Genomic DNA, 11,490 nt, shown 5'->3' with positions numbered 1-11,490 from the left:
TACGTGCCGCCGTGACTTTTTTAATGATACGGCGTCAGTGAAGGGCTGTTTTGCAATCACAGGTGCCTCACCTACCCTCCTGCAAAACTTCCCTTCCCTTCTGGGGTCTTCTGCCCACTTTGGAGTATCCCTAGCGGGCCTGAGACTCACTCTGGTTTTGAATCTGGGATGCCAGGGTCCCCGGGGCCCAGTGCAGGGGCTGACGGTAAGGCAGTTTCGTCCCTGGGGGACTGAGGAACGCTTCTCAGCAGTGCATTGTTTTCTTTTTTTTTTTTTTCCCCCACAGGTGCCCCAGCTTCCCTCTCTCGAACCTTACCTTCCCCTCAGGTGACTTCTGCCTGCTTTGGAGTACGCCCAGTGGGACGGAAATGCACGGTGGTTTCAAACTTGGGAGGCCACAGTCCCCGGAGCCCAGCGCAGGTGCTGACGGGAAGTCAGTTTCTTCCTTGGGGCACAAGGAACACTTCTCAACGGCACTTTTTAAATTTTTTTATACCACAGGTAACCCACTTCCCTGCACTCAAACATTCCCTTCCCTTCAGGGGCCTTTTTCAGAATTCGCGTACCCTAGCTGGCCTGAAAGTCACCCTGCGTTGGAACCAGGAATCACCGGGACTGACGGGAAGGCACTTTCGTCTGTGGGGGACACAGGACGTTTCTCCCTGGCTCGTTTATTTTGTTTCTCTGTCACAGGAGCCCCAGATGCCCTCCTTCTCGCCTAACCTTCCACTCAGGGGCCTTCCTCACACTTTGGGGTACACCAAGCTAGCCAGACATGCACCCTGAGTTCGAATCAGGGACACCAGGCTCCCCAGGGCCCAGTGCAGTGGCTGATGGGAAGGCACTTTTGTCCGTGGGCAACCCAGGCCCCACTTCCCAGCAGCACTTTTTTTTCTCCCTCAGGTGCCTCACCTCCCCTTCCTCAAACCTTGCCTTCTCTTCAGGGGTCTTCTGTCCGCTTTGGGGTAGCCTTAACGGGCCTGAGACGCACTGTGGGTTCGAACCTGGGATGCCTAGGTCTGCGGGGTCCAGCATCGGGGCTTATGGGAAGGCATTTTTGTAAGTGGGGGACCCAGTAACACTTCTTGCCAGGGCGTTTTTTTTTTTTTTTCCTGCCACAGGTCCCCCACCTCCCCTCCATCAAACCTTACTTTCCAATCAGGGGCCTTCTGCCCGCTTTGAGGTACCAATAGCAGCCTGAAGATGCACCCAAGTTTTGAACCAGAGATGCCGAGGTCCCTGGGGTCCAGAGCTGGGGATGATGGGAAGGCAATTTCTTTCATGGTGGACCCAGGAACATTTCTCAGTGGTGCAATTTTCTTTTCTTTTTTCTTTTTTTTTGCCACAAATCCCCCATGTCCCCTTGCTCAAACCTTACCTTCCCCTCAGGGGCCTTCTTCCCTCTTTTGGGTACCCTAGTAGGGCCTGAAACTTACCCTGAGTTCGAACCAGGGACACCTGGGTCTCCACGGCCCAGTGCAGGGGCCGATGTGAAGGCACTTTTGTCCATGGGTGACCCAGGCCCCACTTCTCAGCGGTGCGTTTTTTAAAATCTCCCACAGGTGCCTCACCTCCCTCAAACCTTATTTTCCAATCAGGCGCCTTCTGCCTGATTTCTGGTACACCTAGCAGGGCCGGGATGCACCCTGTGTTTGAAACTGAGATGCCAGAGTCTCTGGGTACCAGCGCAGGGGCTGATGGGAAGGCAATTTCACCCCTGGGGGACCCAGGAACGCTTCCCATCAGCAAGGTTTTTGTTTCTTTTACAGACACAGATGCACCACATCCCCTTCCTCAAACCACATTCCCCTCAGGGGCCTTCCTCCCCCTTTCAGGTACCCCTAGTGGGCCAGAAACACACCCTGGATTTGAACCAGGGACCGCAGGTTCCCTGGGACCCAGTGCAGGGGCTGATGGGTAGGCACTTTCGACCATGGGGGACCCAGGAAAGCATCTCAGCAGCGCAATTTTTTTGTTCTGTCACAGGTGCACCACCACCCCTCCCTATTTACCTTCCATCAGGGGACTTCTACCCACTTGGGATACCCTTAGCATTCCCGTGGTGCAGCCTGGATTCGATCCTAGGACACCTGGGTCCCCCTGGCCCAGTGCAGGGGCCGATGGGTAGGCCCTTTTATCCGTGGGGGCCCCGGAACGCTTCTTGGCGTCCCTTTTTTTTTTTTTTTTTTTTGTTCTGCCACATGTGCCCCCAATCCCCTCACTGAAACCGGACTTTCCCCTCAGGAGTTTCCAGCCCTCTTTGTGGTACCCCTAGCGGGCCTGAAAGGCACTGTGGGTTAGAACCAGGGACCCCAAGGTCCCCATGCCCCAGCACTGGGACTGAAGGGAAGGCACTTTCTTCCATGGGGTACCCAAAAAAGCTTCTCAGTGGTGTGATTTTTTTTTTTTTTCTGTCATAGATGCACCAACATCCCTCCTTCACCATTTACTTTCTCCTCAGGGGACTTTTGCTTGCTTTGGGATACCCTTAGTGGGCACAAATTGCATCCTGGGTTCGAATCAGGGATGACAGGGTCCCTGTGGCCCAGCGCTAGGGTTGAGGGTAAGGCACTTTCTTCCCTGGGTGACCCAGGCCCCGCCTCTCGGCGGCATTTTTTTTCTTTTTTTCTCCCATAGGTGCCTCACCTTCCCTCCCTCAAATTTTGTCTTCCAATCAGGGGTCTTCTGCCTGATTTGTGGTACACCTACTGGGACCGAGATGCACCCAGGGTTCAAACAAGAGACAACAGGTTCCGCGGGTCCCAGAATATGGGCTGATGTGTAGGCAGTTTGGTAACTGGGGAACCCGGGAATGCTTTTCATCATCGCGATTTACTTTTTCCAACACAGGTGCCCTACATTCCCTCCCTCAAATATTACTTTCCCCTCAGGGGCTTTCTGCCTGCTTTGGGGTACCCTCAGTGGGCCCAAGACACACCCTGGTTTCAAGCCGGGTAGGCCATGTTCCATGGGACCCAGCGTAGGTGCTGATGGTAGGTCACTTTCTTCTGTGCTGGACAAGGATCACTTCTTGGCACCCCTTTTTCTATTTTTTTAATACCACAGGTAACCCACCTCCCCACCCTCAAACCTTACCTTCCATTCAGGGCCTTCATCCCTCTTTAGGGTATCCCTAGCATGCCAAGACGCACCCTGGATTTGAATCAGAAACGCCAGGGTCCTCAGGGCCCAGTGCAGGGGCTGATGGGAAGGCAGTTTCATCCCTGGGGGACCCAGGAATGCTGCTTCCCAGCGTGCTTTTTCTTTTCTGACACAGGTGCTCCACATTCCCTTCCTGAAACCCAACCTTCCCCTTGGCAGCCTTCTGCCCACTTTGGGGTACTCCTAGTGGGCCCAAGACGCACACTGGTTTTGAACGAGGGATGCCAGGGTCCCCGGTGCCTTCTTCCCACTATTAGGTACCCCCTAGTGGTCCTGAAACCCATACTGACACAGTAGCCACACATCGCCTCCTTCAAACTTTAACTTCACCTCAGGTGCCTTCTACCTGCTTTGGGTTACCCCTAGTGTACTGGAGAGGCACTGTGGATTTGTACCAGGGATGCCAGGGTCGTCGGGGCCCAGCACAGGGACTGATGGGAAGGCACTTTCAACCACAGTGAACCCAGGAACGCTTCTCAGTGACGTGATTTACTTTTTTTTTTTTTTTCCGCCACAGGTGCTCCTCACCTCCCTCACAGTTTACCTTTCCATCAGGGGCCTTCTGCCAGCTTTGGTATAACCCTAGAGGGCCGAGATGCACCCTGGGTTGGAAACAGGGATGCCAGGGTCCCCAGGGCCCAGCGCAGGTGCTGAAGGGAAGGCACTTTGTTTCGTGGGGTCAAGGAACCATTCTCAGTGGTGCGTTTTGTTTGTTTTTTTTTTTTATGTCACATGTACCCATGTCCCCGCCCTCAAATCTTACCTCTCCCTCAGAAATCTCCTTCCCATTTTGGGGTTCCCCGTAGAGGGCCAAAAACGCACACTGGGTTCGATCCAGGGGCCCCAGGGGCCCTGGGGCCCAGCTCAGGGGCTGATGGGAAGGCACTTTCCTCCTTGGGGGACCCAGGAAAGCTTCTTGGTGGCTCGATATTTTTTCTGCCACAGTTGCACCACCTCCCATCCCTCATTATTTACCTACGCCACAGGGAACTTCTTCTCACTTTGGGGTACCTTACCAGTCCCAAGATGCACCCTTCATTCGATGCAGGGACAGCAGGGTCTGCGTAGCCCAGCGCAGCGGCTGATGGGAAGGCACTTTTGTCTGTGAGCGACCCAGGCCCTCCTTCTCGGTGGCATCATTTTTTTCTCCCATAGGTACCTCAGCTCCACTCCTTCAAGCATTATCTTCCAATCAAGGGCTTTCTGCCCAATTTGTGGTACTCTTAGCGTGCCCAAGGTATACCCTGGGTTCGAACCAGGGACACCAGAGTGTCCGTATACCAGAGCAGGGGCTCATGGGAAGGGAGTTTTCTCCCTGTGGGACCCAGGAACACTTCTTGGTTGCACTTTTTTTTTTTCTGCCACATGTGCCCCACCTCCCCTCCCTCAAAACTTACTTTCCCCTTAGGGGCCTCTGGCCCTGTTTGGGGTATACCTAGCGGGACCGAGACACACTCTGGGGTTGAACCAGGGACTACAGGTTCCCCGGAGCCCAGCGCAGGGGCTGATGGGAAAGCAATTTCATCCCTGGGGGATCCAGGAACGCTTCTCGCTGGTGCATTTTTGGGTTTTTTTCGGACACAGTTGTTGCACATGCCCTCCCTCAAACCTTACCTTCCCCTCAGGGATCTTCTGTCCACTTTGGGATACGCCTAGTGAGCACAAGACACAATCAGAGTTTGACGCAGGGACGTAGGGTTCCCTGGGGCCTAGTGCAGGGGCTGATAGGAAGGCACTGTTTTACATGTAGGACCCAGGAATGCTTCTCGGTGTTGGGTTGTTTTTTTATTTTTTTCTGCCACAAGGGCACCAGCTCCCCTCCCTCGAAACTTACTTTCCCATCAGGTGCCTTCTGCCTGCTTTGGGGTGCCCCAGTGGGCTCAAGACGCATCCTTGTTTCCAACCAGGGAGGCCACAGTCTCCAGGGATCAGCGCAGGTGCTGACGGGAAGGCAGTTTCTTCCGTGGGGTTCAAGGAATGCTTTTCAAGAGCACATTTTTTTCTTTTGTGTATAACACAGGTAACCCACCTCCCACCCTCAAACCTTCCCTTCCCTTCAGGGTCCTTCTTCCCATCTCAGGTACCTATAGGGGGTCCCTGGTGCCCAGCGCTGGGGCTGATGGGAAGGCACTTTCTTCTGTGGGGTACCCGGGATGCTTCTCACTGGAGTGTTTATTTTTTTTCTTTCACAGGAGCTCCATATGCCCTCCTTCAAACCTAACCTTCCCTTCAGGGCCCTTCTGTGCACTTTCAGGATCCCCTAGTCGCCCAGATACGCACTCTGGGTTCAAGTCAGGTACACCAGGTTCCCTGGTGCCCAGCGCAGGGTTTGATGGGAAGGCACTTTCTTCCATGGGGGACACAGGAACGCTTCTTGGTGATTGAGTGTTTATTTTTTAATACCATTGCTGCTGCACCTCCCCACCCTCAAACCTTGCCTTCCCCTCAGGGGATTTCTGCCCGCTTTTGGGTACCCGTAGCAGGCCAGAGATGCACCCTGGGTTTGAACCAGTAATGTTATGGTTCCCAGGGCCCAACACAGAGGCTGAAGGGAAGGCACATTCTTCCGTGGGAGACCCAGGAACGCTCCTTGGCTTCGCGGTTTTGTTTTGTTTTGTTTTCTGCCACAAGTTTCCCACCTCCTCTCCGTCAAACTTTATCTTCTGCTCACAGGCCTTCAGCATGCTTTTGATTACCCTTAGGGGGTCCAAGATGCACCTGGGTTTGATCCAGGCATGCTAGGGTCCTTGGGGCCCAATGCAGGGGTTGATGGGAAGGCATTTTCATCAGTAGGGGACCCAGTAATGCTTCTCGCTGGTACTTTTTTTTTTTTTCTGACATAATTGCCCCACCTCCCCTTCCTCACAATTTACCTCCCCCTCAGGGGTAATCTGTCCTCTTTGGGGTATCTCTATCGGGCCCAAGACGCACCCTGTATTCGAACCACGGATACCAAGATCTGCAGGGTCCTGCACAGGGGCTGATGGGAAGGCAGTTTCTTCCATGGGGCGCTGGCAAAGCTTCTCAGTGGCATGTATTTTTTCTCCCACAGAGGCCTCACCTTCCCTCCCTCAAACTTTCCCTTCCCTTCAGGTGTCTTCTGCTTGCTTTGGGGTACCCCTAGCGGGCCTGAAACACACCCTAGGTTCGAACCTGGGGTGCCAGGGTCTGTGTGATCCAGCACAGGGGTTGATGGGAAGGCACATTTGTCCGTGGGTGATCCCGGAATGCTTCTCACCAGTGTTTCTTTTTTTCCACTATGAATTCCTCACCTCCCCTCCCTCACAATTTACCTTCCCCTCAGGTGAAATCTGCTGTCTTTGGGGTACCTCTATCAGGCCCAAGAAGCACCCTGGTTTCGAATCAGTGACTCCAGGTTACTTGTGGCACAGCACAGTGGCTGATGGGAAGGCACTTTCTTCCATGGGGACCCAGGTCTAGCTTCTCTGTGGCATGCTGTTTTTTTTTTTTTCCTACCACAGGTGCCTCACCTTCAATCGCTCAAACCTTACCTTCAAATCAGGGACCTTCTGCCAGCTTTGGGGTACCAATAGCGGCCCCAAGAGGCACCCAGAGTTTGAACCAGGGACACCAAGGTCCCCAGGGCACAAAGCAGGGCCTGAAGGGAAGGCAATTTTGTCCGTGGTGGAAAAGCACCCTGGGTTCGAACCACAGACCCCAGCGTTCGTGGGGCCCACTGCAAGGGCTGATGGGAAGGCACTTTCGAATGTAGGGGACCCAGGAAAGCATCTTGGTGGCATGAATTTTTTTTCTGCCACAGGTGCACCACCTTCCCACCTTCACTATTTACTGTCCCATCAGGGGCCTTCTGTTCACTTTGGGGACCCTTAGTGTTCCTGAGATGCACCCTGGATTTGAACCAAGGACACTGGTGTCCTCCTGGCCCAGCACAGGGGCTGATGAGAAGGCATGTTCTTCTGTGGGCAACCCAGGCCTCGCTTCTCAGCAGCACATTTTTTCTTCTCCCACAGGTGCCTCACCTCCCCTTCCTCAAACCTTACCTTTCAATCAGGGGTATTCTGCTCAAATTTTGGTACGCCTAGCAGGCCCTAGACACACCGTGGGTTCGAACTAGGGATGCCAGTGGCTCCAGGTAACAGCGCAGGGGTTCATAGGAAGGCATTTTCATCCATGGGGACCCATGAACACTTCTTGGCGGGGGAGTTTTTTTTTTCTTGTTTCTGCCACGGGTGTCCCACCTCCCCTCCTTCAAACCTTACTTTCCATTCAGGAGCCTCTGGCCCTCTTTTGGGTATTCTTAGTGGGCCTGAGATGCACCCTGGGTTCGAACCAGGGACGCTAGGGACCCTGTGCCTAATGCAGGGGTTGATGGGAGGGTACTTTCATCCGTGGGGTAGGCTTCTCGCTGTTGTGATTTTTTTTTTCAGCCACAGGTGCCCCACCTCCCCTCCTTCACAATTTACCTTCCCCTCAAGGGCCATCTGACCTCTTTGGGGTACATCTATCAGGCCCAAGACACACCCTGGCTTCAAACCTGGAATGCCAGAGTCCCCAGGGCACAGCACAGGGGCTGATAGGAAGGCACTTTCTACCATGGGTACCCAGGCCCAGCTTTTCAGTGCCTTGTTGTTTTTTTTTTTCTCCCACAAGTACCTCACCTCCAATCCCTCAAACTTTACGTTCCCTTCAAGGTTCTTCTGACCACTTTGGGGTACCACTAATGGGCTTGAGATGCACCCTGGGTTCCATCCTGGGATGCCAGGGTTCGTGGGGTTCAGCACAAGGGCTGATGGGAAGGCACTTTCGTAAGTGGGGAACCCAGGAATACTTCTTGCTAGCCCTTTTTTTTTTTTTTCTGCCACTTGTCCCCCACCTCCCCTTCATCAAACCTTACCTTCCAATCAGGGGTATTCTGCCCGCTTTGGGGTATCAATAGCTGCCCCAAGACGCACCCAGGTTTCGAACCAGGGAGCCCAAGGTGTCTGAGGCTTAGAGCAGGGGTTGATGGGAAGGCAATTTCACCCATGGTAGACCCAGAAATGCTTCTCAGTGTCGCAATTTCCTTCTTTTTTCTGCCACAGGTCCACCACCTCCCCTCGCTCAAACTTTACCTTCCAATCAGGGGCCTTCTGCCCACTTTCGGGGTACTAATAGCTGCCCCAAGATGTACCCAGGGTTTGAGCCAGGGATGCCAAGGTCCCCTTGGCCCAGAGCAGGGGCTGATGGGAAGGCAGTCTCCTCCCTGTCTGACTCAGGAACGCATCTCACCAGCGTGTTTTTTGTTTTTCTGAGACACAAGAACCCCACATTACCTCCTTCAAACCTTACCTTCCCCTCAGGGACTTTCTGCCCGCTTTGAGGTACCCTTATTGGACCCGAGATGCACCCTGGATTTGAACCAGGAATGTCAGGGTCCCCATGGCCCAGTGCTGGGGCTGAGGGGAAGGCACTTTCTTCCCGGGGTGACCCAGGCTCTGCTTCTCAGTGGCGCATTTCTTTTTTCTCCCACAGGTGCCTCACCTCCACTCCCTGAAACCTTATCTTCCAATCAGGGGCCTTCTGCCCGATTTGTGGTACCCCTAGTGGGCCCGAGATGCATCCTGAGTTTGAACCAGGGACTCCTGGATCCCTGCAGCCCATCGCTGGGACTGATGGGAAGGCATTTTCGTCCGTGGGACACCCAGGAACGCTTCTCCATTGTGCGTTTTGTTTTATTCTGCACTCCATCAAACCTCACCTTCCCCTCAGGAGCCTTATGTGCATTTTGGGGTACCGCTAGCATGCCACAGATGCACCCTGGGTTTGAACCAGAGATGCCAGGGTCCCCAGTGTCCAGAGCAGGGGCTGATGGCAAGGCATTTTTTTTCCCTGTGGGACACAGGAATACCTCTCGGCTTTCTGTTTTTCTTTTGTTTTGTTTTCTGCCACAGGTTTCCCACCTGCCCTCCGTCAAACCTTACCTTCTGCTCAGGAGCATTCAGCGTGCTTTGGGGTAAACCTAGCAGGCCCAAGATGCACCCTGGGTTTGAACCAGGGATGCCAGGGTCCCCAGGGCCCACTGCTTGGGTTGATGGGAAGGCACATTCCTCCGTGGGGGACCCAGGAACGCTTCTCTCTGGTGCATTTTTTTTTCTGCCACAGGTACCCCACCTCCCCTCCCTCACAATTTACCTTCCTCTCAGGGGAAATTTGCCCTATTTGGGGTACCCCTATCAGGCCCGAGTCTTACCCAGGGTTTGAATCAAGGATACCAAGGTCCCTGGGGCACAGTGTAGGGGCTGATGGGAAGACACTTTCTTCCGTGGAGACCCAGGCCCAGCTTCTTGGTGGCCTGCTTTTTTTTCTCCCACAGGTGCCTCACCTCCTCTCCTTCAAACCTTCCTTTCCCTTCCAGGGTCCTCTGCCCGCTTTGGAGTACCCCTAGCTGGCCTGAGACGCACTCTTTGTTGGAAACTGTGACACCAAGGTCCCCGGGGTGCAATGCAGGGGCTGATGGGAAGGCACTTTCGTCCGTGGTGGACCCAGGAAAGCTTATCAGTGGTACGATTTTCTTTTTTCTTTTTTTCTGCCACAGGTGCCACACCTCCTCTCCCTCACAATTTACCTTTCCCTCAGGGGCCTTCTGCCTGCTTTGGGGTACCCCTAGTGAGGCCAAGACGCACCCTGTATTCAAACCAGGGATGCCAGGGTCCCTGGGGCACAGTGTAGGGGCTGATTGGAAGGCACATACATACATGGAGGACACAGGATCTGCTTCTCAGCGGTGCTTTTTTTTTCTTTTCTCCCTCAGTTGCCTCACCTCCCTTCCCTCAAACCTTACCTTCCACTCAGTGGCCTTCTGCCAGATTTGTGGTACGATTAGTGGTCATAAGACATACTCTGGAGTTGAACCAGGGAAGTCAGGGTCTCCAGGTAGTAGTGCAGGGGCTGATTGGAAAGCACATTCATCCGGGGATGACCCAGGAATGTTTCTCGGTAGTGCGTTTTTTTTTTGTTTTTTTTGTTTTTTTTGTTTTTTTTTCTGCCATAGGTGCCCCATCTCTCCTCCATCAAACCTTTCTTTCCCCTCAGGGGCCTTCTGCCCTCTGTTGTACGCCGTTTAACTCTGTGAGATACAAATCACAAGTCAGTTTGTCAGAGAACTTCCTTCTAGTTCTTCTCCTGTGATATTTGCTTTTTCATCATTGGCCTCAAACAGCACCAAAATGTCTGCTTGCAAAATGAACAAAAACAGTGTTCCAAAACTGCTGAATCCAAAGAAAAGTGTATCTCTTTGAGATGAATGCACTCTTCACAAAGCACTTTCTCAGAAAGTTTCTGTCTACGTTTTATCTGAAGATATTTCCTTTCCCACCATTGGCCTCAATGTGTTGCCAAATATCTCTTCAAAAATACTACAAAAATAGGGTTTCCAAATGGCTGAATGAAAACAAAGGTTTATCTTGGTGAGAGGAAAGCACACATCACAGAGCAGTTTCTCAGATGTCATCTTTCAGATTTTTCTCTGGGATGTTCACTTTTTAGCCATTGTCGTCAAAGAGCTACCAAATGTCCATTTGCAGAATAAGCAAAAACAGTGTCAGCACACTGCTGAATCCAAAGAACAGTTTGACTCTGTGAAATGAATGCACACATCACAAAGTTGTTTCTTAGAAAGCTTCTCTCTAGTTTTTCTCACAAGATATTTCCTTTTTCATCATGGGCTTCAAAGCACTACAAAGTACCTCTACGCAGAATATTAGGAAACACTGTTACCAAAATGCCTAATGAAAAGAAGTGTTTATCATTGTGAGATGAATGCACAAAACACAAGTCGGTTTGTCAGATAACTTCCTTTTAGTTTTTATCCTGGGATAATCACTATTTCACCATTTTCCTCAACGACCATCAAATGCCTATTGGCAGAATGGACAAAAATGTTTCCAAACTGCCGAATCCAATGAGAAATTTAAATCTGTGAGATGAATAAAGACGTGTGAAAGCAGTTTCCCTGGAAGGTCCTTTCTTATTTTTTTTCTGAAAATATTTCCTTTCCCATAGTAGACCTAAATGCGCTACCAAATATCTCTATGCAGATTCTAAGAAAACAGTGCTACCAAACTGCTGAATGAAAAGAAAGGTTTAATCCTGAAAGATGAATGGACACATCACAAAGTGGTTTCTCAGATATCTTCCTTCTAGTGTTTATCCTGGGACATTCAGCTTTTTGACCTTGGGCTCAATGAGCTCAAAAATATCCATTCACAGAATGGAGAAAAACAGTGTTTTCAACCTGATGAAACCAAAGAAAAGTTTAACTCTGGGAGATGAATGGACACATCACAAAGCAGTTAGTCAGAAACATTC

This window comes from Piliocolobus tephrosceles, chromosome 16 (genome assembly GCF_002776525.5).
Source record: "Piliocolobus tephrosceles isolate RC106 chromosome 16, ASM277652v3, whole genome shotgun sequence".
NCBI classification, from domain to species: Eukaryota; Metazoa; Chordata; class Mammalia; order Primates; family Cercopithecidae; genus Piliocolobus; species Piliocolobus tephrosceles.
Note: the sequence above shows the minus strand (reverse complement) of the source record.